Raw genomic sequence first — 27,014 nt, 5'->3', positions numbered from 1 at the left:
AGGATAATGGAATGTAGTCAAATTAAGTCGGGTGATGCTGAGGGAATTAGATTAGGAAATGAGACACTTAAAGTAGTAAAGGAGTTTTGCTATTTAGGGAGTAAAATAACCGATGATGGTCGAAGTAGAGAGGATATAAAATGTAGACTGGCAATGGCAAGGAAAGCGTTTCTCAAGAAGAGAAATTTGTTAACATCGAATATAGATTTAGGTGTCAGGAAGTCGTTTCTGAAAGTATTTGTATGGAGTGTAGCCATGTATGGAAGTGAGACATGGACGATAACTAGTTTGGACAATAAGAGAATAGAAGCTTTCGAAATGTGGTGCTACAGAAGAATGCTGAAGATAAGGTGGGTAGATCACGTAACCAATGAGGAGGTATTGTGTAGGATTGGGGAGAAGAGAAGTTTGTGGCACAACTTGACTAGAAGAAGGGATCGGTTGGTAGGACATGTTCTGAGGCATCGAGGAATCACAAATTTAGCATTGGAGGGCAGCGTGGAGGGTAAAAATCGTAGAGGGAGACCAAGAGATCAATACACTAAGCAGATTCAGAAGGATGTAGGTTGCAGTAGGTACTGGGAGATGAAGAAGCTTGCACAGGATAGAGTAGCATGGAGAGCTGCATCAAACCAGTCTCAGGACTGAAAACCACAACAACAACATAATGAGCCAAGAGGAGCCAAACCGAGAGCTTCTTAAATAAATAATCAGAGACCTTGTGACTAACTGCTTAACTGATGACAGGCTTTCAACATTTTAATTAATTTAATTATGTTCAGTTAGTTCATCTAGAAGACACATGTAGTCTACATAAATAAGTGCTTCCACTTCTACTACAAATAATAACTACTAAAAGTGGTTATTATGTTAGTAGTCGTAATTTAATGAAAAACGGCTATCATGAAAACAACCGACGCAATCAGTGTGAGCTAGCATGGTGGCAGTCAGGTCAAGACTGTCGATGGAGAAACGAGCAGAATCGTGAACAATTAATCGAGAGACCTCTTTTGAGATTCAAAAGGAATCGAATACACATAAGGAAACAGATAACTTTGAAGAATGCAGCAGCTTGCTTTTAGATTGATCTTCAGTAATCCACTCGCATTCTGTAAAATTCCAGCTCCACTTTGGTGTTAAGAACAAGGTTTAAATCCTACTAGGCTAGAAATGGCTGTTCAATGGAAAATAAACTTTTTTCCATTATTGAATATGATCAGTCTCCGTCGTTTTCGATGAAAATAGCCGTCTTCCTGTTCAAACACCGAATGACTTATGCACCACACAGTAATGTGTAATGTGTCAGCTTGCTGTTGTTCCTGGGATTTAGCAAATGTGCGGGAGTATACAAGCAAAATTCCAATTGGATATGACTATTATTGCGATAGTTACGTAGTACAACTGATGCATTATGTCTATAAAAATACCTTTACTCATATGAACAACATATCTAATTTCATCAGGCATTGTTTAATACTATTACTCTTACACTGAGGCCAATCCGCCAGGTTAGCCGAGAACCCTAATGCGCTGCTTACTGGACTCGGGTAGGTGCGCTGGCCCCAGATCGAATCCACCTGGCGGATTAACGACTAAGGGCCGGTGTGCCAGCCAGCCTGGATGTGGTTTTTAGGCTGTTTTGCACGTCCCAATACGTGAATACTAGGCTGGTCCCCATGTCCCGCCTCAGTTAAACGACTCGCACTCTTTCATAGCTTACACTAGACACAGACAGCTGGGTTTCACTACCTCCATTCCGGGGGGGGGGGGGGGGGTGATTCCAAGAAAGAAGGCATCCAACCATCCCTTCAACTAACCATGCCAAATCCGACCTTAATTATGCCAACCCTGCGAAAACTGCAGGACAAAGGCACAAGCAAAAGAAGAAGAAGAAGAAGAAGGCTGTTACACTGAGGCCAAGGGCCAGAGCTCTATTAATGGATCACCACGCCAGTTCAAATGGCAACCTACCGCAGTGATGCTCCCAAGCGCCATTTATCTGAATTTTCTGGTGACAGCATTAAAATAACTGTCGCTTCTCATACCATCACTTTTCAAGCAAAACCATCATTAAATAACCATTCTTGAAGCTTAATTCTATCTGATTGTTAGTGCAGTTACGAGATACGAAGTAAACAAAATTACTTTTTACAAAGCTGAAATGGTGGTCTAGTGGGAAGAGCATTAATCTTCGGCCGTGGAGGTCCCTGGTTCAATCTCAGTTAGGGAAGAGGGCATTTTCCCTCGTTCTAGTCCCCTACGAGCGGCCCCTGTTCCACTCAGCCTGCTATCATATGAGTAAGGGGAAATATCCAGGGGGCGAAAGGTGGCCAGACGGATGGACCCGCCATCCTGCTCCTCCCAATGCCGCGGCGCGCAAAGGCTGTGCTCAGCCTGCAGGCAGGCCATGCAGTCCTAAGCATTTATTGACAAAGGTGAAGTCTCTGGTGCAAGCCACCGACCGCTTGTCTAGGAACCACCAGAAATGTAGTAGTTCTATTTCCATACAAAACTGTGTCTGGTAACAATTTCTGTTTGCACCCAAAACACTGGCATTTCTGCCAGGTGTCACCTACTCAGCGCAGGCCAACCAATGGATTCGGTCCCTCATATATGAGAATGAGGTAGCTTACTTCTGCTTTAAAGCAGCAATTTTAACAGGCAGCAGTGTTGTGTGTTTCGTCTGTTTCGGGTAGATACCGTCCCAGCACCACTGTTCGAGAGATGTCGGCCGCAACGCTCCTTTTCCCCATCTTTCCATTTAGAACATCGGAGAGAGTTGAGCCTGTGAAGAGAGACAATGCGACACATGACTGGTCATTTATTGTGTTGCAGTAGGAACTGATTCCCGTAAAGATTACACCGAAGACAGCGGTAGCGGGGATTGGCGCAGCGTCGGCCCTCCGTCGCTGCTGGCAACCAGCCGGTGCTGTGGCGGGGGCGGTGTTCCGTGTGGCGGGCAGCGGGCAGCGGGTGGCAGCAATGCCAGCGAGGCGTGAACCCAGCACCGCGCTCTATGTCCAACCACTGCTCACCAGGAAAACGCAACGCTGGCCACTGCTCGCCTAGTCGTAGTTCACACTGATGTTCACATCGCACGGCACGCTCACACTGCGTTAAGTCAGCGACTTCCATCTACACAAAAGCGACAGACGAACATCAACTACGAGGGAGATCAAAGGCCATGAAATGCAAACCTTATTCTGAATTGTTTTACTCTACTTGTTCCTTGCAACATTCCACACTATAGTGAGTACCTCTTACAAACTTCCAGGACTGCCTTCAGTTATCAATACTCATTCTCGTTTGTTTACTACTGCTTCCACTTTTATTTACCTCTGCATGCAGAAGTAGTCTTTGTTGCAGTTAATAATAGAATTTTAGCCGGCCGCTGTGGCCGAACGATTCTAGGCGCTGCTGCTACGGTCAGAGGTTTGAATCCTTCCTCAGGAATGGATGTGTGTGATGTGCTTAGGTTAGTTGTGTTTAAGGAGTTCTATGTCTAGGGGTCTAATGACGTCAGATGTTAAGTCCCATAGTGCTTAGAGCCATTTGAACCATACCAGAATTTTAGTTTAGCGGAACATCGTAGTTTCCACAGCGGACACGATCTGTTTGTTGGCATGTGATGCCTTTACACTGGCTGTCATGAAAACGAAGGAAGGAAAGAAAATGGATCTTCGCAGGTTGAACAACAAAGTTAGCGGATGTTCTCGTTATGAAACACTGTCAATACAGCCCAGATAATTTTCGTTCCATTTTAAGTAAAAGAAAGTTTTTCAGGCGTCTCAAAGTTTATCACGTCACATCTCCAGAACGGCGCGTCATACAATGATATAATTTTGCAGGTGCATTCAGTGGTACACGTGGGCACTGTCTACAAATTACTTTACGAACATAGTCGGTAGTACAGAAGCAATAAATTAAAACGTCATGTCTGATGCTTTGGTTTTACGGATGGAAAGTGGAAATATAATAAGAGTTTAATCTTTTCATCATTTTGTGGAAGGTATAAGGGAGAAAATTTCCACAAATGTTTTAAATTATGTGTAAAGTTCGTTGCAAGTTGCTAAATACTCTCATTCCCAAATAATGGATGAATAAACTCCCGGTATTTGTGCACCGTCAGCTATACTGCCTCAATACAAACAAAAACTTTCAAGAACTTGTCTTATTGTGTTTAGCTTTTGATGCAGTATTATACGTCTTAATGAGTAGGTTATACGACTTCTGGTATAGATTATTCCACCCATTCAGTTCCAGAGATAATCAAGGGGAGTTACAAATTCGAATATTGCCTAGGGTTTCCTGTCACGTTTTTTTACACTCATGTGTAATCGACAGTCTTGGTTAACATGAAGAAGTTCCGCCCTACCTCTATGTTTCTTAAATTTCTATATTTTCATATAAACCAACATTCGTGGGATATCCTTTTGTGCAGATGATCCGATGAGGGTTACATACTTTTGCCTGTTTGGTCTCGTTAGGAGAATGTAACACCTTATGACCAGTGCCACATTATTGGAGATTTGGTGTTTCTGGCAACAAACAACCAGTGGGTTCATAGCAAGCGAGGAAGCCAAGTGTCAATAAAGAAACTCTGATGTATAGGGCACTAACAACATTGCCCCGCTTTGCACGTGTAGCACTAACAATCTGCTGCCGGACGACTTTGGTGGCGTAGCAGTAATAAATCATACAGACAAATCGTCATCGTGGCCCGATCAATCTATTAGTAGTGAAAACCGTATCATGATCCCTACAGTGGTTCCTGAGTTGGCCTTCACTTTTAAAAAACGAAACAAAAAAAGGAAACAAGCGGCATTGGGCTTTAATTTATTGTGTGTGTAGATAATGACCTAATCATGGTTGTGCGAGTCTTCGACGTGCTTATAAAAGGGATGAAACATGCAATACGTGGTATGTTGATTATTATGCTATATTTTTTCATAATGTGGGGCCACAGTCATAATATATTTCTTTAAAGTCATTACCGCCATTAGCTTGTTTTTATTTGCAGTGCTACATTTCCACGATCTTGATTTCGGCTTTAAAGTGCCATTATCAAGCGTTTTAATGTTATACATTGCGTAAGATGGCATACTGTCGTATTTAAAATACACTATTAGCCACGTTGTCTAAGGGTCAATATTTCTAGTAAAAGCCTACTGCTTTGTTTTATCACTGAGTATACCATCTTGACTCAAGATGGTTTACTCAGTGATAAAATAAAGAAGTAGGCTTTTACTAGAAATATTGACCCTTAGACAACGTGGCTAATAGTGTATTTTAAATACGACAGTATGCCATCTTAGGCAATGTAGAACATTAAAACACTTGATAATCTACATCTACATCTACATTTATACTCCGCAAGCCACCCAACGGTGTGTGGCGGAGGGCACTTTACGTGCCACTGTCATTACTTCCCTTTCCTGTTCCAGTCGCTAATGGTTCGCGAGAAGAACGACTGTCTGAAAGCCTCCGTGCGCGCTCTAATCTCTCTAATTTTACATTCGTGATCTCCTCGGGAGGTATAAGTAGGGGTAAGCAATATATTCGATACCTCAACCAGAAACGCACCCTCTCGAAACCTGACGAGCAAGCTACACAACGGTGCAGAGCGCCTCTCTTGCTGAGTCTACCACTTGAGTTTGTTAAACATCTCCGTAACGCTATCACGGTTACCAAATAACCCTGTGACGAAACGCGCCGCTCTTCTTTGGATCTTCTCTATCTCCTACGTCAACACGATCTGGTACGGATCCCACACTGATGAGCAATACTCAAGTATAGGTCGAACGAGTGTTTTGTAAGCCACCTCCTTTGTTGATGGACTACATTTTCTAAGGGCTCTCCCAATGAATCTCAACCTGGTACCCGCCTTACCAACAATTAATTTTATATGATCATTCCACTTCAAATCGTTCCGCACGCATACTCCCAGATATTTTACAGAAGTAACTGCTACCAGTGTTTGTTCCGCTATCATATAATCATACAATAAAGGATCCTTCTTTCTATGTATTCGCAATACATTACATTTGTATAATGGCACTTTAAAGCCGAAAATCATGATCGTGTAAATGTAGCACTGCAAATAAAAAACAGTCTAATGGCGGAACTGACTTTAAAGAAATTATGCTAGATGTAACAGCTTAAAAACATTTGAGGTACCTTCTATTGAATAAGAACGCTAGTAACCATGGGCGAAGTATAAGATCCTTGGATGTTTGATCTCACATCTGTGATACTTCTATTTATTGACACGTTCATTTGCATCCGTAATCTGCAAAGCACTGTACGGTGTATGTAGAGGACACACAGTGTACCAGTACCGTTTTTCCACCCTTCCCATTCCATCCGCAGATGGTACGGAAAGGAAACATCATCTGTATGATCCCCAATTTCTGTAACTGTAGAGTCGTTGTTACACGATGTATATGTGGGAGGGACGAGGGCTCTAGAGCTTATTTGGAAGGTAATTTTTTAAAAACTTAAGACGACTTAGTCACATCAAGTTGTTCTATGTTTAAGAGAGAAAAGCGTGTTTTTATGGCGTGATAGTGCTTTACGGGCTGAAGAAGATGATTTGATGTTTTTATATACCTCTAAACTTTCATAATACAGTAGCACATAAACTGATGGTGTTTGTAATCTCCTTTTACAGATTGATGCATAGGTTGGCAAATCCAAATACTCAAAGAGTGCTACTTTTTGAGGTGCCAATGTAATCACACGTCCTCAGTAGAAATTAATTCGAGTCGTGTTTTGTGAAAGGAGAAGGAACTCGGTAACGGTGTGTAAGTGTACACCGGCTCCGTGCGGAGATCCTTCGGCGCAACGCTATGGGCCCTTCTGGCCGCCAGAAAATGGCCAATAAACGAAAATATTCCCTGTGCTGGGCTGGAGCGCTTTCCCATTTTACGCTCTCGCCGGGTAGCAGAGGCGGGCCGTGTCGTTTCAGCAGCTTCCCGCGTCTCCGAGGCGGCCCTCCACAGTATCTTGCAACTGCAGCACGCTCCACAATGTGGGTCCAAATCCCCCCATATTGCCAGCGGTCCCCGGAGGGCGTCTTCATGTGGCTGACCCAGTCCGCCGTCTGCATGTACAAATCTTGGATACTCAGCTTCTGTAAACACCTCCCTGAGTGAAATACGAGCAAAATATTCGCATTTTTATTGTGGCTAGAAAGTGCTGCTGTACCCTGCCTTATTTCTTCCCTGTTTTTAGAAAAAAGAAACAGGAAGACCACTCAAAATAATAAATGAAAATCTGTGAATGGCTCTTAAGAGCAACGGAGGAGGACAGCGTATCTTATCCTGGTGACGAATGGAGGTGATACGATAAGTTATTGCGAGAACTTCTAAAATAGAACTCCTGATTATTGGAGAATAAGAACAGCAAGACATACAGACTCTTACACACCTCTTTATTTCTGTTGGACATGCACTACTTGCGAAAATCTATTACTCAAACAAACGGATAAAAATCTAATCTGTTTACATTACTTCATTGTATTATTTGTCATAACCCGCCAGGTAGCCGAGAGCGTTAACGTGCTGCTTCCTGGACTCGGATAGGCGCGCCGGCCCCGAATCGAATCCGCCTGGCGGATTAACGACGACGGCCGGTGTGCCGGCCAGCCTGGATGTGGTTTTTTGGTGGTTTTCCACATCCCACTAGGTGAATACCGAGCTGGTCCTCACGTTCCGCCTCAGTTACACGCGTTGCGGAAATTTGCCACACGTTCGCAAGATTTCACGATTTACACTACATGCAGACAGCTGGGGTACACTAATTCCGTCCTGGGGGGTATGGGGTGGCGGCAGGAAGGGCATCTGGCCACCCCTAAAACTAATCTTGCCAAATCCGTTCTAACCACGCCGACCTTGAGATCGCTGCGGAACCATGGCGTAAGCGAAGGAAAGAAAGAAAGAAAGAAAGAAAGAATTGTATTATTTATCATAAATATAAAAGTGCTGACAATTAGAGGTCCACTAATTATAAAAAACAATGTTCTTTGCACGGATGACTATTCCTAAAACAATTAAGCGCCACTTATCGCTGGAATGTCAATAACAACATCCAGATACATATCCCGCCGGTTATAAGACAATGTACCGCTGTTAGTGATACTCTTTCCTGTTCCACTCGCAAAGTGAGAGAGGAAATAACGATTGTTTATATGCTTCCATACGAGTCCTGTTTTCTGTTATCCTGTCATCGCAGTCCTTACACGAAATTTATGTTGATGGCGCTATGATCATTTTGTCGTCTTTCGCAAGTACCGGCTCTCTAAACTTTCTCAGTAGGTTTCCGCAAAAACAAGGTCGTCTTCTCTCCTGCTATCCTCATCTGAATTCACGGAGCATTTGCGTAAAATTCACATCTTGATTGAACCTACTTGTAACAAATCTAGCTGCACGTTCTGACTTGCTTCGATGTGTTGCTTGAGTCAAACCTGAACGGGATCCAAAACATTCGAGAAGTACTCAAGAATGGGTCGCACAAGTGTTCTGAAAACGGTCTCCGCTGTAAAAGAATTACACTTGTCTAGAAGTCTCCAAACAAACCGAAGACGGCCATTTCCCTTCCCTACAAACGATTTTAAGCGTCCGTTCTATTTCATGGCGCTTTACAACGTTACGCATAGATATTTAACAGACGTGACTGTGCCAATCTTCACACCACTAATTCTGTATTCAAACACTGCATGATTCTTTCTCTTCTCATTTTCATTAACTTATATCTTCATTAACTTATACTCTTCCGCATTTAGAGCACTCACAGACTACACATTCACGTTCAATACAGAATCATCAGCGAACAAACGCAGTCTGCTGCTCACGCCTATTTGTCAGTTCTTTAAGGCATACAGAGACAAGGAAGGCTCTGTTACACCTCCGTGGGGAACTCCTGAAGATACCTGTGTCTCTGATGAACATTCGCCGTCAAGGATTACATAAAACGTCTTCTAGTCACTCACATGTGTAGATCATATTCCTTATTCTCAGACCTTCGTTAGCAGTCAGCAGTGTGGCACTGTGTCAGAGGCTTTCCAGATATCTGGAAAAATGAAATCTCTCTGTTGTCCTCCATCCATGATTCGCAGGATAAGGAAAAGACGAGTTTCGCAAGAGCGATGCTTGACGTCGGTCAGTATGTTAAAAATAATATTTTGTTCCAATATGCAAAATCCAGAATGCAGTGGCAAATAATTGAATGCGACTAATTAAAAAATTATGATACGTGTACATGTTTCTCAACAGCAGCTGTCTTCATCGAGAAGACAGATACCTTTAGATCATTTCTAAGTAAATGCCTTATTTATTTTCAACAGTGGAGCCTTTTGTAAAGTTACACTCACATTCAAGAAGGGCTCGATTAAAATCCCCGTTCGGTCATGTCATGCCAATGTACGCCTACAGTAGTTTCCAAAAATCGATTAAGGAGAATGCCGGAACGATTCTTTCCGAAAAGCGATGTGGTATCCGACCTAGAGTTTAATCTCTAAGGATGGAGTGGTCGACAGGATTCTAAAGCCTCGTTTCTTTGTATGGGTGTGTAGGCTGCTGCAATACGTGAATAGCCGACCGGAGTGGCTGAGCGGTTCTAGGCTCTACAGTCTGGAACCACGCGACCGTTTCGGTCGCAGGTTCGAATCCTCCCTCGGTCATGGACGTGTGTGATGTCCTAAGGTTAGTTAGGTTTGAGTAGTTCTACGTCTAGGGGACTGTTGACTCATATGTTAAGTCCCATAGTGCTCAGAGCCATTTGAACCTAACTGAAATGTACTTGCTGTACCACGATGACTGTCTAGTTATTCGACCCATGAAACTGAGAGCTCTATTTAGACGCTAGTTGTACCTAATCCAGGCACCACTAAGTTACCGTTCTTCACCTTTTTTCTCCTGTTATTCACTCGAATGAATACATAAGAACCATGTTATGGCCGTAACATGACAGGATTCCTTGCCAGTGGCATGTTCCAGCGACATTTGTAATTACTTGTTCTTCCTCTCTAAGGAGGTGTTCGTGTCGGGACAGACAGACCTTAACACGTGTAAGAAAACCAGGTTATAAACCCACCGCAGATAATGCTAATTTTATTGCTAGCGATAGCTACTAATAGCCATTACTATGTGCTACAAGATACGTACATGATGGAAAATAAGAAACTAGTCTCTCTCGTCGTCCTCTCCGACAGTTAACTAATGGCGTAGAAGATGCACGCAGAATAAGTCTAATGTACTTTTAATCGATAAACTTACCATATCTACAGTACGCTATCTGATCAAAAGTATCCTGACAGTCATGTGTAATGTGGAATTGACCACCAGATGTGACGAGAGGCACACTCTTCAGTATAAAAGGAGGCGGGGACTGCTATGACTTCAATAGAGTACCAGCAAAAGCAGCATGGGTCGGTCATCAAGGGCTGAATGACTTCGAACATTGACTAGTCACTGGACGTCAACTACACTGCTGGCCATCAAAATTGCTACACCAAGAAGAAATGCAGATGATAAACGGGTATTCATCGGACAAATATAGTATACATGAACTGACATGTGATTACATTTGCACGCAATTTGGGTACATAGATCCTGAGAAATCAGTACCCAGAACAACCACCTCTGACCGTAATAACGGCCTTGATACGCCTGGGCATTGAGTCAAACAGAGCTTGGATGGCGTGTACAGGTACAACTGCCCATGCAGCTTCAACACGATACCACAGTTCATCAAGAGTAGTGACTGGCGTATTGTGACGATCCAGTTGCTCGGCCACCATCGACCAGATGTTTTCTATCGGTGAGAGATCTGGAGAATGTGCTGGTAAGGGCAACAGTCGAACATTTTCTGTATCCAGAAAGGCAACATGCGGTCGTGCATTATCCTGCTGAAATGTAGGGTTTCGCAGGAATCGAATGAAGTGTAGAGCCACGGGTCGTAACACATCTGAAAAGTAACGTCCACTGTTCAAAGTTCCGTCAATGCGAACAAGAGGTGACCGAGACGTGTAACCAGTGGCACCCCATACCATCACGCCGGGTGATACGCCACTATGGCGATGACGAATACACACTTCCAACGGGCGTTCACCGCGATGTCGCCAAACACGGATGCGACCGTCATGGTGCTGTAAACAGAAGCTGAATTCATCAGAAAAAATGACGTTTTGCCATTCGTGCACCCAGGTTCGTCGTTGAGAACAGCATTGCAGGCGTTCCTGTCTGTGATGCAGCGTCAAGGGTAACCACAGCCATGGTCTCCGAGCTGATAGTCCATGCTGCTGCAAACGTCGTAGAACTATTCGTGCAGATGGTTGTTGTCTTGCAAACGTGCCCATCTGTTGACTCAGGGATCGAGACGTGGCTGCACGATCCGTTACAGCCATGCGGATAAGATGCCTGTCATCTCGATTGCTGGTGATACGAGGACGTTGGGATCCAGCACGGCGTTCCATATTACCATCCTGAATCCACCGATTCCATATTCTGCTAACAGTTATTGGATATCGACCAACTCGAGGAGCAATGTCGCGATACGATGAACCGCAATCGCGATAGGCTACAATTCGACCTTTATCAAAGTCGGAAACGTGATGGTACGCATTTCTCCTCCTTACACGAAGCATCACAACAACGTTTCACCAGGCAACGCCGGTCAACTGCTGTTTGTGTATGAGAAATCGGTTGGAAACTTTCCTCATGTCAGCACGTTGTAACTGTCGCCACCGGCGCCAACCTTGTGTGAATGCTCTGAGAAGCTAATCATTTGCATATCACAGCATCTTCTTTCTGTCGGTTAAATTTCGCGTCTGTAGCACGTCATCTTCGTGTTGTAGCAATTTCAATGGCCAGTAGTGTAAGTGACAAATCCAGTAGTGAAACCTAAAACATTATAAAGCTGTCCAAGTCGAGTGTTGGTGATGTAACTGTGAAGTGGAAACGTGAAGGAACAACCACAGTTGAACTAAGACCAGGCAGACCTCATGTATTGAAGAAATGGGACTGTCGAGTATTGTAGTGGGTGGTTTTAAAAAAATCGCGTGGAATCAACGGAAGAAATCACTCGTGATTTCCAAAGTTCTGTCAGAATTGCAGTTAGCACTATGACTCTGATTAGGGAGTTAAAAACAATGGGGTACAACAGTCGAACAGTTCCTCATAAGCAACTCATATCTGTAGTCAAAACTAAGCGACCCTTGATGTGCTGCAAAGTGCGATGCTACTGGACAGTCGATGACGGGAAGCGAGTGATTGTTAGTGACGAATGATACTATATCCTGTGGTAATAAAATGGCACGGTCCGAGTGTGGCGAATGTGCGGTGCCAACATTGAAGTACGATGGGAGTGGTGTCAAAATATGGGGGTATTTTTCATGGTTAGGGTGACGTCCAGTTATTGCTCTTAAGAAAACGCTAAATGCGAAATGATGTGAACACCTTCACAGCATTATGTGCTGCATACATGAGAATAACATTTCGGATATGGCAGCTGGTTGCATCTGCGTGAGAATGTACCCTGTAGAAAAGTAGCATCTGTGAGGGAATAGTTTGTGACAATAACATTCCTGAAATGTACTGAACTGCCCAGAGTCCTGACCTGAACTGAATGTTAGACCTTTAGGATGAGATAAATCGGCGACTTCGCTCCAGACCTCAGCAACCAACATCGTTAACATCTGTGGTTTCGGCTGTAGGGAAGAATAGGCTGCCAATCCTTCAGAGATTCGGACATCTGACTAAAAGTGACCCCAGCGGAGTTCAAAGCGTTATAAAGACAATGGGTGGACAGAACCCGTATTAATGTCAGATGTCCGGGTGGTTTTTATCATATAGTGTATAAAGTTGTCATCACTATATGTACTTTGAAGTAATCTGGCCATCGTGAAAGGAAGGGAAACTCAGCGGCCTGCGAGAAAGCAGAAAGTCTGCACCGTCGCATGCGCGCACTGAAGACGGCACACGGGCAGAGTCGCGCGCTGCAGCAGCCCGGTGTTGCGTGACGCGCAGCCATATGTATGAGGCGCGGCCCACACGCCTGAATGCGGAACGGAGGAACAGCTGTCTGGCCGCCGTGTTCTCCGGACCACGTTCCATAAATTGAGACGGCAGCAGCAGCCGCCGCCGCTATTAATGACGTCGTGCGAGCCCGCGCTTGCTTTGCGGGGGGTCAGCTTCTCTCTCCTCCGCCACCATTGATTTCCCACGCTACTGCGAACACTTTACTTAGGTTTCTGACAATGGAAATCTCTCGGAATACTAATTTACTTGACACCAGTAAGCTCCCTACTCCCGTTTCTCCAGGCGTATTTTATGACGAACATCAGCGCACCTGATGACGGCAACGTGGTCGATTGCCGAAATTTTGTGTCCTATGCACACTCATACCAGGCTGTTCACCCGAGATTCATTTCGTCCTTACTCCTGAATCTTTAAGTTACCGTACACCCATGTATCAAACAGCAACGATGAGCATTCCGTAAGCAGTGCAACAATTGTTTTTCTCAACCAGTTTCGGCTGAAAACAGGCGTAGTTTGTTGTGGGATGTTTGGAGTACTTCCGCATCAACCGCTGTTGTTTCATGAATACCCGACAAGTGGCCTCGCTATATGTGGCCTTCAAAATGGCGTCTGTGATGGAGGTGAGCACCAGACAGAGAGCTGCCATTGAGTTTCTTTTGACGGTGACCCAGAGCATCGCAGACATTCATAGGCGCTTGCCTACGGAGATGTGGCAGTAAACAAAAGCACGGTGAGTCGTTGGGCGTGACGGCTGCCATCGTCGCAATAAGGTCGCACAAACATGTCCCATCTCCCGCACACCTATTGACCGCACACAGCTGTGTTGAAGAAACGACTTCAGCGCGTTCGCCACCACAAAAATGCGAATGAATCTCCATCACAACGCGAGGCCTCGCACAAGTCTGCGCAGTCGAAAGCAAGTCACAAAACTACGCTCGACTGTTCTTCCTCGTCCATCCTACATCCCAGATCTCGCTCCTTCCGACCTCCATCTCTTTGGCACAACGAAGGATGATAGAGAGGTTATTGAAGCAGCAAGATGTTGGCCCCGACGTCGACAAGTGCACTGGTACCATGCGGACGTATAGACCCTCCCAGTAAGGTCGCGTAAGGCCGTCGCATTGAACGGAGATTATGGTCCAAAACAGGGCTTTTAGACAAAAGGGTGAGGAGTGATATAGTGTATTGGCATCGTGAATAAAAACAACCTATCTTCAGAAAAAAATGTTTTTCATTACTTACTGAACGTCGTTCGTACAAACGTCCTGATTACAAAAGACTTAATGTGTTAAACATTTGATGTAGCCATGGAAGCGAGAAAAGTTTAGAAAAGGTTTAAAATTTTGTTTCAGGCTCTCTGAGAGTCACTCAGTGTTCTTATTCTCAAATCGTTCAACATCAGATTAACCCTTTTAATGAGTAGATTAGGACAGCATTTGAGTTTTCTAAGTTCGGTCTGTTATTATATGAGATACTGAAAATCATATTTTGTTGCCCCAGGAAGCCATCACAAAGGCAGCCTGTTATTGGGACTGAGCACAAAGAACTGGATAACCGTTTACTAACATAAATTAGTTGGAATCCCTTGAAGGCTTAAACACGTCACTGGTTTTCAATGACGTTAGCTGTATTTGGATCTCGAAATTAATCAGTGGTAACAGGTGAAAATTTGTGCCAGACCTAGTCTCGACCGGAAAATCCCGCTTAACGCAAGCGCTCGCCTTCACAACTTCGATCATCAGGGCACGCTTCCCATCCGACCCAAAATGACCAGCCTGTTACACACTACTGGTATAGCGTCACCTACCCACCAACCGTTCACTCATCATTTCGGATTCGGGATTTGGTGTGAATCCGCACCGAAAGTGTAGAGCTTTAGTCGTATATTGACACCAAATCAACTGGAAGACTTCCACTGAAAACACAAAATGGAAAAATCTCACAGCTCGCCCACCTCAAGTACCTGGGAGAAACTATCCAACCCACAAGATGGAATGCAGTATCCAATACAGAAAGAACATTAAAACTGCAAAATGCATGGAAACACTATAAGAAAAGCAATATCTCGTAATTCAAAACCACGACACTACAACACGGTTGTTTTACCAGAAGCCGTCTGTACGAAAGAAACCAAAGTTATTAAGGGGTTGACAAAAATACATGATACAGAGAAACAAGAACGAAAAATTCTTAGAAAAATCTACGGCGCTGTATTCCGAGACGGAACTGGTCAGACGACCTACAGAAGAACTCTACAAACACATAGATAACACGCAGATACATTTAGAAAAGATGCCTACCGTTCTGTGGATACATATTGTAACATGGCAACTACATTACGTAGTGCTGCGTAAATGTACCCTTCTGACTTTCACTTTCTTTTAAAAACATGCGTACCGTTCTATGGATACGTATTTAACATGGCAACTACATTACGTAGTGGTGCATAGATGTATCCTTCTGATTTTGACTTTCATTTAAAAACTTCAAGAATAATATGTATGGTAATAAAAGCGTAAGGGATTCACCCATAATTAAACTGAAACAATTCACGCCACGCATAAGACGACATGAACTTTTTTTTTATTGTCCAAACAAAGGTTACCGAGAGTACTTCGATGACATTGGGCAGGAGTACGTCAGAAAGATCTGTGAAGAAGGCTCTGACTCACATACACAGGGCAGGCGCCCGCACGCTTATACAAGGAAGCAAACCCTGCCAAAGGCATCTCGGGAGTAGAACACTTACAAGTGTGCGTCAACGCCTCAGAAACTGGGAGCTTTGCACATGCTGCGGGAGTATGCGGGACTGCACGAATTACATCTGTGCTTGAAGATGTGGTACTGGAAACAGTCGGACACTCTCCAGGATCTCAACAAGGATACTTGCTACACATGCTCCTCGAATGAAACACAGTAACTTTCGGAGAATAATGCATCCCAATGCAGTGTACTTATACTGTCTCCAACGAGTTCAGTATCTTAGTGAGACGGACTTAGGTCCTAACCTAAAGTTCTCTCAGAGGAGGCAACAAGCTGCAGGCAAACCTACATTTGACTGTAACATTTTATTTACAGGTGAATCCGGCTGTGTTTCATTGTCACAATTCTCACGTCTGGAGACATCGAGGCTCCAAACCATACGTTATGCGTGAGTCACCTCATCAGCGACGTTCCCCATTGAATATGTCGTTGTGGGTACCAGGTGACTGTCTTATTGGCCCATAAGTGATTCCACACAAACTCAGTAGACGGAATTTCCCTCAGTATCTACGGAATCAGCTTGCTGGATTGATTCGTTCCCCTAGAGGAACGACAGAAGATGCTGCACTTGCATGTTGGAGAACCAGATCATTTTGCTGCTATGGTGAAATGACATCTAAAGCACCGATATGGCCAGAGATGGGTTGGGCAAGGAGGACCTGTACTGTGACCTCCAGGATCACCTGATCCAACCTCAAGGGTTTACGTGTGTGGGACCACCCTAAAGGTGTACTGTACGCCACTCCGGTTAATATGGTTGAAGAATTGGGGCACAGAGTTGTCAGTGCCTGTTAAAAATTTCGAAATGATCCAGGCGCATCTGAAAGAATTCGAAGCTCATTGCGGCGACGGGTACAGGCTAGCATCTGTGTACAAGGACGACACTTTTAACACCTCCTGTAACTCTGAGTACCGTCACTTAACTGTTGCATCTTCCTTCTTAATAACACAGGCACTACAGTATAGTATTCATACGCCGATACCAGGCAGCGAATTTCAATTAAAATGCCCTCCCTCGTACGGGCATTGCACAACGCGTGTACGAGTACAAGTTGCGACGCAGGAACGAAGACATATGGAAGTTTGGGCCTGGCCCTGTGTTGTGCACGGATAGCCGATGCGATTAAGGCGACCGCTGCCGTAAAGCGGGAAATCCGAGCTTGAGTCCCGGTCCGGCACAAATTTTCACTGTCGTCATTCCCTTGCACAAGTAGTGGTTGTTTGTATTCGCAACTGCCAGTACATTTCATGTACCTTTCATAACTTTTTTAATGTTGCGCAATATTGTTGCATTTTCCTAAATGGGATGACGTTTACACAGAAATAAATCAGTGGTGGCTGGGAACAACAGGTCGCAATTATGAAAAAAAAATCGTTTTCGGGTTTACTGTGACATTTTTGCTTGACGTAGCGTGTACTTTCAACTGTAAGAGTTTATGCTATTAATTGTAATGTTTCCTGCATTCGCTTACGGAGCGATGGAGTAATGAATGTCATTATGCTCTGGATGGAGAACAGAGATTAGGGTTTAGCATCTCTTTCGTTACATTCCGGAATTGGGAAGGAAATCAATCTGGGCATTTTCAAAGAACCCATCCGGGTATATACGTTAAGTGATTCAGGGAAACCACGGGAGACTTAAATGTGGATGCATCGATTGGTATTTGAAGCGCCTTCCTTCTGAATGCGAGTGGAGTATTTTTCCAATGGGCCAGCTCACAGGTTTATACCTGTTAACGAGCCTTAATTTTTATGATTATGGTGATTGTTACATGACTTACGCTACAGATAAATCAGAATTGTTATATAGTCTTTCTGGGACACTTTTTATCCAAATTTTCAAAAAAATCTATCGTGACTATCTTCCACACAGTTACATTTGATTTCCCTGATTATCTCTCGTAAAATGTTGTATGGGCTCTACAGACCTGCTAAAATTGCAGCAGTGCCTATTACATTTAATTTCTCCTATTATCTCTCGTAAATTGCTGTACGGGCTCTCTTGTCCTGTTAAAATTGCAGCAGCGCCTATATTTCCTTTGATCTATGCTGGCATTACTGCTTTATAAAGTCTACAAATACTGAAGCAGCGTTCTAGCAAGCATCTCTCAAACGTATTGTATCCATTGCACTTTCATAAAGCTGCTTCACACCCAAGTCTTCCATCAGTCTTTGCAACAACTGAATTTTCAGTTATACCCCAATTTTCGTCGCTTGACAGTATTTACCTGTATTTAAGCAATGTGACGGACTCCAGAGGCTTACTATGAGGTGATTTCAAACTTTAAGTTTCATACGTCATCCAGTGTTAAGATCCATTGTGCAATAACAGTGGCGCTTTATTAGAAGAGAGGAATTCTGGTATTTCTGAAGACGCAGTTCTGTTGTGGTATGGATAATACGTGCGTCGCAGTGTGGTAGCGAAATGGTACAGCAGCTGGATACGGTCCACTACACGATCGTTTTTTGTCAAAACTGCCACGTGCCAATAATCAGAGTCTATTAAATAAAAAAATGCCACCAATGTAAAGTAATTCTTACCTACAAGTGACACTACAAGTATGGTTAAGATTATGTCAATGATTGCTGGGTCTAACTACCAAATTTATGTATTAGTTTCTCATTCTGGATGATTGTTTAAATGCGTAGTAGGGTATTCTCCCGATCACATGCGATGTAGAGGCCAGCTGAGCACGGTTCGGCCAATAGAGGGAGGGCAGTCCTCTTCAAAGGACAGACACCGCCACTACGCAGAGGAAGGAGAAGCCAGGAAGAATTTGGGACCAGTATATTGGGTGTGGGCCAAGCTCCGTTGAAGAGGCACCGTCCGTTTTTTTTTCATCCTAAATGACGGGAAGCTATTGTGTACTGTTTCGTAACACGGTGGGCCCACTGGCGCCAAAGAGTGTCATCACGACCTAACAGTGACAAGAAGCACAGTATCGCAATGCCCTGCATCCTGTAGGAAGCCTATATTCTGGGAACCGCTAGCCCTAGGATGGTGCGAAGGTATGGTCTCCGAAGTGGAGTGAGAGAAGAGGGCATCAGGCTCTTTTGTGCTTAAGAACATGGCGCCCGCAGCCATAAATCATATTCCACATTAATTGAATTGTCGTTGAGTCTGCTAAGAAACAGTAAGAGCAGCTACCACTGCATAATAAAGGGTGCGGCAGCGTCCATAATAGTATGTTATAAACACACCATCAGGAAGTAAGTGTAATTTATTTATTACCTCTTACGTTAATTAATAGTTAAACGTATGCCATTTACTGATGTGTAAGTCGCTGTCCATTGCGCGGATTACTTTTTGAATAAGGCTCCTGTCAAACGACGCCCCCTCTGCACAACATATTCATCTAGGTGGCGCTGGCAGCTTTCCATAACTCGGCGTAACGTATTCCCTGGGACACTGCCGACGGAAGTTCTGATGCGATCCTTCAAATCAGGAATGGTGGCACAACGTGTTCGGAGCACTTCTTGCTTTGCTTCAGGTAGCCCCAAAGGAAAAAGTTTGCACGTGAAAGGTCAGGTGAGTGAGGCGGCCAGGAAATGTCACCAAGACGGGAAATTACTCTACCGGGAAATGTCTGACGCAAGAAATCCATGCAAATGCTGGCCACCATTCCTGAGTTGAAGGATCCTACTATGAACGCTGCCGCACCCTGTACTAAGAAAATTGTGGAATGGGAGAGCTTAACTCACTTTCATGTATGTCGGAAAGGCTTAAGTGGCTGAAACGCAAAGTAATAGAGATGCTGGGAGTCATACGTTGTCTGCTTCTGGGGCCCAGTACTAAAAACATTCACAATAAGTTAAACTGAGTATGGAAGGGAAATTGTTGTATTGTTAGAACTGACTTAACTCGTCAACACTTGGAAGAATCTCTGTAATTGGAAACCAAATCATGTAGTAGGCTCACATTCCAAAATACAGAGTAAAACTTACGCTTCTTGTTGGGATCGCTCTGTGGAACTTACTTCCATCATCTGGCCTGCTCTGAATTCTGCTCTCCCTCAGGGCCCAGAATTGAAATGCATCATTACTTTTAGATTCTAGCTTCTGAGGGACAGCAGAATTCAGAACAGGCCAGATGACGCAAAATGTTCAGCCAACACCACGGCTGCTCAGAGGCCCCGCCAACGAAGGATGTACGCCGATGTTTCAGATTGACGTCAGGGTCTTCGCATTTTAAATTCAAATATATTTATTAGCGCCGGCCGAAGTGGCCGTGCGGTTAAAGGCGCTGCAGTCTGGAACCGCAAGACCACTACGGTCGCAGATTCGAATCCTGCCTCGGGCATGGATGTTTGTGGTGTCCTTAGGTTAGTTAGGTTTAACTAGTTCTAAGTTCTGGGGGACTAATGACCTCAGCAGTTGAGTCCCATAGTGCTCAGAGCCATTTTTTTTATTTATTAGCAATCCGGCGCTCAACCTGCTCTCAGTCAAGGTAATGGGTCCATGCATGATTCGTTCTGTAGTTCTTTCTCTCCTCTCTGAATAAAATTCAGCAATCATCGATAAATTTAATTGTTTCTCCAAATGTTGTGTAGACATTAATGTATTCATTTCAACCTTATTACCCGATCTTTGCTATGGTGTTGCTATTTTAATATCACTCTTCAAATGGTTGGTTGAAATGGCTCTGAGGACTATGGGACTTAACTGCTGAGGTCATCAGTCCCCTAGAACTTAGAACTACTTAAACCTAACTAACCTAAGGACATCACACACATCCATGCCCGAGGCAGGATTCGAACCTGCGACCGTAGTGGTCGCGCGGTTCCAGACTGTAGCGCTTAGAACTGCTCGGCCACCCCGTCCGGCAATACACTCTAACCTGTATTATAGTTTAGTGACTGTAACAGTTTCTTGTCTCTGTGTATTTTGTGTTTAGCTTGATGTCTACTGTGAATTGTAATCAATAATATTTTATAGTGAACATTGTTTCATTCAGATATTTATCATCTTCCAAATTACAGTCCCTACGTTTCACATATTCTAGGACCACTCCTGTTTAATAAACTAAATTCATTAATCATTGTTGTAAATATTATTGGAATAACAGTGGTCTCAGTGCAAAATATTAAAGTCAAAAATTAAAACGTTCTTGAGTGCATAAAAACATATATTACAAAGGTGATCGGTTTCAATGTGTTTGCAGATCATATTCAGACCATTCTCCAATGGCGGCAGGCAGATGTGGTTAACGTAGGAGGTACCTCTGTAGAAAGGTACCTGTCCCGTTCACCACCTTCGCCTGCCATCGTTGGAATATGGTCTGAAGATGGTCGCAAATAAAATGAAACCGGTCACCATTATAAAAAATGTTTTTATGTGACCTGAACTGTTTGAATTTTTAACTTTAAGAAATTAGCGCCAGAGATCGCGCAAGAGAGTTTGGTTCCGCCACCTCCACTGGCAGTGATTATTGAGAAGTTGTAGTGGGCAGTGCTTGTCGAGAGGTGGTAGTGGAGAGTAGTCGTTCAGATGCGGTGGTAGAGTGCTTGTCGTGAGGTCGGTGTGGAGAGTTGTTGTTGAGATGTCGTAGTGGAGAGTGCTTGTTCCATGTTTTATGCAGTTTTGATGGGCTAGACAGCAGATGTTGTTCGAAATGGAGATATTGTATCGATCAGAGTGCTTTTCGTCAATATATATGAAGGTAAAAAAATTCCCTTTTCTTTTTATTATTTCAGTGTCTTAAATAATGCGTCATTACAGGTTCAGTCAACAAAGCATCTGGCTTGTGTTCTTGTATTAGAGTGTAATCCTGGTTTTCTTCCGCAGTTATAGTATTTCTATTTTTTTAATTACTTCAATATAAATTGTACTTAAAATTTCTTATCTTATTGAAGAAGAACCGTGCCAGATGCGTACGTTGAATCACACTTCCACACACAGAACAGTTATACTTGTGTTTTGGTTTCGTAGGTTTTATAGTTGCTGGGGACTTAATTAATTAATTGTGTTAACGGAAATTTCGTTTTATCCTTTGTTGTTGTTCTATGCAGTCAGATTGCGTACAAATACTAGTCAGGGCCAACCGTTTACGAGACAGCGTAACCGGACTGTCAGCTACAAAAAAATTAAAAATATTTGCATACTTATTCAATTAAGCCCCCATGGAAGGTTCACCGTGAAATTCTGGTGGTATGTGGATCACACGCAGTGACGCATCCATCCGTAGTGGAATAATGCCAACAATTTGACCAAGGCCGCACAGATGTGCGACAGGGAAGGGAAGCGGTCGACATCCACCACATACAACACAGTCGAGGTAATCAAGCAAGTGACTCGCAGCAGACCAAGTTTTTCAACGATGACGTCGTTCGGAGAGCGGTTCTTGAATGGCTCCGTGCCCAAGGAGCAGATTTCAATCGTTGTTGAACTGAGTTTCCCGACCATTTGACCATTTGATGACTACACTGAAAAGTAGGTCATATAACTGTCACTTTGAAGTGTAGTGACTATGGCATTACCAACCAATAATGTTGTGTAACTAACTCTCTATAGTCCTTCGTAATTATCTGGCAATGGGGAACCGTGAGGCTCTTCATTATGGCCATTATATTCCTTTCATCCATACTTAAGCAGATGTGCCCCTCATTACAGCAAGTGAAAATACCATCTAACAATCCTTGCACTTTCACAAGACCGTCTATGGGCGATACTTCTCTGTAGACGAAGGCATGGACAGCGAATAGCTTGGTAACACTTCTGACGCTTTCTGATAAATCATTAAATTGTATTGAGCACATGTGTAGTGCTATTGTCCCTATCTGATAAATCGTTAAGGCTTATTGAGTACACTGCTGGTCCTATTACGCCTCTCTGGACGACAAGCGATGTTACTCTCGTTAGTGTTGAAAATTTGCCACCAGGTTTACCTGCTCTGTTAACCAGGGATTGGCTTACTAAAGAGCACAGGGGAAACATATATAGGACCTATGTAGTGGTAGCGCGAATGAAACGTCTATTTATTAAGACATAAAAACATTTTAACAAAAATAATTCACCTTGATCATCATTGCAATTCAGCATTAAGAAGAAATACAGCAGAAGAAACATACTACAGATTAAATAAATGCATAACTAACGCTGAACGGTCATCGTAGTTTGCCGAATTTCGCCGACGAAAAAGAAACGTAGGTATGAGCAATTAGCCTGGCTTCTAAAGAGAAAGAAAAGGCTTTTGGCAAGCAATTATTATCTGAGTATTAGCCGCGTAGAGAATTAACAAGAAGTAGGGCATCCTCATAATACTTACCATACATGTGTTCTACAATGGAAATGAAAATTGGGTTAGTGTAGTTCAAAGGAGTATAGGCATTAAGCATTCCAAGAGACAAGTAACTTCCAATACATTCAAAATTCTAGGGAACAGGAAAATTGAGAAATTTCATATGCAGGGTAATATTCAAATCTTGGTTATTTCAGGATACAAATTATCCCCATTGGCGTTGTACTTGGATGAATGGTGCAGCAGAAACAGATTTTAATGTCTCTGACTAGAAGCAAAATTCCAAGAACAAAAGATAGTAATTTCACAATCCACAGATGATTTAGCCTTTCTTACTGAAGAAATGAATACTTGACCATGGAAAAGATTGCTCAGTTGTTTTAAGAAGAATTAAAGCTTAAATTAAGTGAAGTATCCTACTAATAGTTTAGCTTTCAGAGAACGAAGAAGACGAACTACCAATGCTGCAGTTCAGAAAGACGAATAAAACCAAGAAAGCGTAGAAATCTCGACTTGCATGGTGAACTGAGACTTTTTGCAGATATAAAATCAATTTTCCTGAAGCACTGAGAGACAAGAGAGGAAAAACTTGCGGTAGCTATGCGTCTAGAGAATGGCGCTGCATGAAAATAATTTGTGGCCAACGGACACCCTGAGAAGAAACAATTGAAGCACCATGACGTGTAACTATGCACAGCAGTGACTGTATGCAAATAAACAGATAATTAAAAGGACCATACAAAACAAAAATAAGAGATAATGGGAGCTTGAAATGTAAGGATCAAAAGCAGTGGCTCAGGTGAGAACATACAGAATAATGGAACTACCTGAGAGGAAGCTCTGTTCAAAACTTCCATTCGTAAACAACTGACATTGCAGCGAAAATGACAAGCCACTCGCCGTTTACACATTATAAAACACAAACTTAGGAATGGAAGGGGAGACAGTGTGAAGATAGTAAGACAATACCGAAACATTTTTCGGTTTTCTTTATGAAAATATACAGAATGGAGGAAACAGGCGATTTTCTTCTTAAAAACAACAATTATCGTTCTGTATGATCTTCCGATGCTGGTAATGTATTTAGTATTACTAACATAGACTTCAGTCTGTTCTCTGTTTAGAGCCGTGATTTATATTTTCCATTATTTTGTTTAACAAATGCAGTAGAATGCAGCAGAACTTCATTCTATTATGACGGTAGCTCCCCCTTTTCATTCCTCCTCAAATGATCTTCTAGTGACCTGCCTTTAGTAATCCTAACGTAAATGACGTGATGTATTTAGCATTTGTTGTGTATTCCTTTCTCTATAGCAATCTAATTTCAAATGCTTAACAGTTCTGGAATATAAACAGAATTTTGATTACACTCATTAGGTCTCAGTACTTGCAAGGAAGAAAATCTTTTACTGGAATGTCTTCAAATAGTTTCGGTAACCCTAGCTGCCGTGTGGTTATTGGTTTTCTCTTTTAGAGTACCTCCGCTTCCGTTGCACAATATCACTTGTCGCATCGAATTATGGCACACCGTACTTCTGTAATGACATATTTCCGTTGTTTTGACAAGGCGAATTCGGTACAAATTGATTCAATCTCGCAAATTACCGTTGTCCAGTTAATGAACTTTTTAACAGCATCGTGTCGTTACGAACAGGAAATTTAATTATGAAAACGAAGCTTTTTGGAAAGTAAATACAATCAATCTTGACCATAACAGAGGCGATGTTCTGGAATGAGTCAACTAGTGTTTAATTTGAGAACAGAAAATTCCGTGCACTTTCGCTCGAGGGTATCTGTGATTTAGGTTCCTGTATCAAGAACTGCCAATATCTCAACTGTCTTCATTATCTGGAACATCAGTAAACATAACCTAATGTTTATATTTGCCGTCAGTGAAATGTGTAATTTAAATATAACTTGCAGTTGAGCTGTTATTGATGTTAGCAATGTAATTAACGTAACCAATGGTTTCAGGGTGGAAGAGAAAGAAATAACTAGAGAAAGAGAGACGGCCTATTAGGCCACTTATTTTCTGTTATGGTGTTGACATGTTAGTTTTCTACCATTATCCACTTTTTTTTTCATCGTCGGCATTTGTGGAACTAAACTATGTAGGTGTTCATTCTGCCTTCTTCCGTTCTCTTTTTCGTTTTTTATTTCTATTGCGAAATTTCTACTTGAGGTTCTTTCCTAATGTCATTTTATTTTCGGTTCGACATGCTTTTTTGCAATGTCCGGTACTTCTTAAAAAGTTTTGTTCTCCTCTTTGAATATAATTTTGTTGACTCGTATTTTTCCCATGATTTTTGGGAGAGAAATTATATTGATAAATTTTGTTTAAGTCCCTTGTTATGTTTTACTAATTTGTTCAAGAAATGCCCCAATAATAATTTTTTTATATAAAAAAATAATAAAAAAATAAAAAAAAATTATTATTGGGGCATTTCTTGAACAAATTAGTTACAATTACCATACATTATTAGCTGAGCGCAATGCTGCTTCATTACCTTATTTAACAATATACCTCGTCCTGAATCGTGACCAGAGACCCATGTCGACCCCGCCGACTCCTCACACACTGCAGTACTGACTGACTACTTACTCTCGCGACTCGCTACGTACAACAACTGCGTCCAACTCGGAACAACACACTCGCGCGGTTAAGCGCAGACTAGCAACGATAAATAACTCTCTGGTCAGAGATTCTGTCATGCCTCGCCATCGCTGTACTGAATACACTGAACACATACGTGTCTCAGTGGTAAGAGCAAGTATGTGTGGAAAGTATGTGTGGTAAGTAAGTGTGGTAACTCCAAGTATGTGTGGTAAGTAAGTGTGGTAACTCCAAGTATGTGTGGTAAGTAAGTGTGGTAACTCCAAGTATGTGTGGTAAGAGCAAGCTATGAACGCTGGGCAGCAGGCTAGCTGCTGAATTGTGGACACCTGGACACAAAACGGTCAAGCTATACCGACAGGTGTAGCCCAATCAGCGGTGCAGTTACGACTACAGCGAAGTCATAAAGACATTGAATTTGTGACGTTTTTGTGGGAATATTATTCGACGTAGAGGAGAAACAACAAGTACACTTACTGTACATATTTCGTTCCATATAAAAATATCTGCCCTTATACCCATTATACCCTGTATAACATTTGCCTACTTTCGCCAGTGCCGACCGGGGTGATCGAGCGGTTCTAGGTGCTGCAGTTTGGAATCGCGTGACCGCTACGATCGCAGGTCCGAATCCTGCCTCGGGCATGGATATGTGTGATGTCCTTAGGTTAGTTAGGTTTAAGTAGTTTTAAGTTCTAGGGGACTGATGACATTAGAGGTTAAGTCCCATAGTGCTCAGACCCATTTGAACCACTTTCGCCAGTGATCCTATCATCGTACTCCCCAATCTCCATCAGCTATAATGTCTCAGTTCAACTAACACCGGTGTCATCACTATACGATAGCAGGGGTTCATCATGTATGTTGCTATGCTCTCCAATTCTATTACTGTGTTCCGTTTGTCCATTGTCTGAAAAGTATAGTCGTAATCTGTAAACCATTTAAAGTATTATGTCGTCAGTAGTTCTTATATCCTACGTTCAATAGCACTAAGGAACTTTGTACTGGTGGATGATAAAGTGATAAAGTTGCCGTTCCCACGTACAAATCTGTAGTGTTTCTGTTGGAGAATACCCCATCTGACGAGAGACAGAAGAGAAAGCACACACACCTCCCTAGACAATAACACATCAGGCGCTTTCAAAAAACCATTCTAGATGCTTGTCTAAAGATCCAGATCTGCTCTTATTGTTCCATCGTACATTATCGACAGTAATATATTGGAGGAGATAGGTGAAGAGACATGACAAATAGGAGCCTCCCCACCGCCTGACCCCCCCCCCCCCCCCAAATCGAACCCAGGGTTATTGTGCTGTTCGACCCCCAGTGAACGCCCCCCCCCCCCACCACTCGGGAACGTCTC

The sequence above is a fragment of the Schistocerca cancellata genome, chromosome 5, assembly GCF_023864275.1.
Source record: "Schistocerca cancellata isolate TAMUIC-IGC-003103 chromosome 5, iqSchCanc2.1, whole genome shotgun sequence".
NCBI classification, from domain to species: Eukaryota; Metazoa; Arthropoda; class Insecta; order Orthoptera; family Acrididae; genus Schistocerca; species Schistocerca cancellata.
The sequence above is the reverse complement of the archived record's forward strand: the minus strand, read 5'-3'. Positions refer to the sequence as shown.